Source organism: Morone saxatilis, unplaced genomic scaffold (assembly GCF_004916995.1).
Source record: "Morone saxatilis isolate NCDOM2014 unplaced genomic scaffold, NCSU_SB_2.0 Contig5, whole genome shotgun sequence".
NCBI classification, from domain to species: domain Eukaryota; kingdom Metazoa; phylum Chordata; class Actinopteri; family Moronidae; genus Morone; species Morone saxatilis.
The window spans coordinates 21,904,508-21,905,708 of NW_023340095.1; positions in this window are offsets into that span (position 1 = coordinate 21,904,508).

The following is a 1,201-nucleotide window of genomic DNA, read 5'->3' on the forward strand; positions in this document are numbered from 1 at the left end:
CATTAGCACAGACATTAGCACAGACAGACATTACCTGTTCACCAGCGGCTCCTTTGAGCGCCGCCCGCTGCTGCTGCTGCTGCGGACACGTGAGGAGTCGCGGCTGAATGACGTCATTGTAGAAAGTATGGCTCTCGGGGAGGGACAAAACAGTCTCTCTCTCGTTAATGTTCATCAATGACAGGTGAGTTTATATTAACCTGACTGGTCTCAATAATTAGGAATGTAATTGAATTATTAAAGAGGGTTTGGTTCATTTAGTAGACACATTAAATAAAGAGTGAGTGTTTAGTTCAATCTTATCGTTTCAGTATTAGACTAAAAGTAATGCAGTGCTGCAATAAATGCTACCGTTAAAAAGTTCAGCTTTTATATTGTAAGTGTTTTAAAGGTGTCTGTTATGTAGCCAGCCCTCACTGATATATATGGGGTGTACACAATAATAGAAACAGCTGGCAGTACAGCACTGCATCTCCATTATTGGTTTCATTAGCAAGACAGTTTTAAAAGATATTTTACCTCCAAATTCCTGTTTGCCTTCCAGAGCAGCTGCCAACATCTGGCAGACATAATATTTGGTGATAAAAAGGTCAAATCAATACGATTACTACTAAAGTAGATAACAGACATTACAACAGGCAGGACACTGTAAAGGAACCGCAGAGGCCAGAACATTTTATACAATAAGTTTATGTACACTTTTACACTTCATTAACAAAACAGCCATTCTACAACAACCAGGATAGAACGAGGAGGATTCTGTCTCCAACATAATGCTTCAACAAGTGGCTCTGCTCCTTTTTATTTGGTTTGTTATTGCTGTCCTTCAACTCAAACAGTCTCTGCTTCAATCCAGTGTGTGTTGAAGAGTGATACGGTGGATGTGCTGCTGTACAAAAATACTACTGAAATAAATCATCTAAACTTTTAGAGGCCCGATCCTTCAGTCCGGAGCGGGGGAGGGGGCAACAAAATACTACAATCCAAATAGAGAAAAAAATATCAAACCTCAAAAGGTCAACACAGAGAAAGTTGCTCCCTCGTCAGCTGAATTCATACAATGTTGAACTGATACAACTCTTCCTGCCATCTACTGGCATATAAAAACATTTCAGTCATGTATTTTTTTATCGTCTTTGAACATACATTTCTCATGGTTTCTGATCTGGAAACACACATATATATCTATATATACATATAT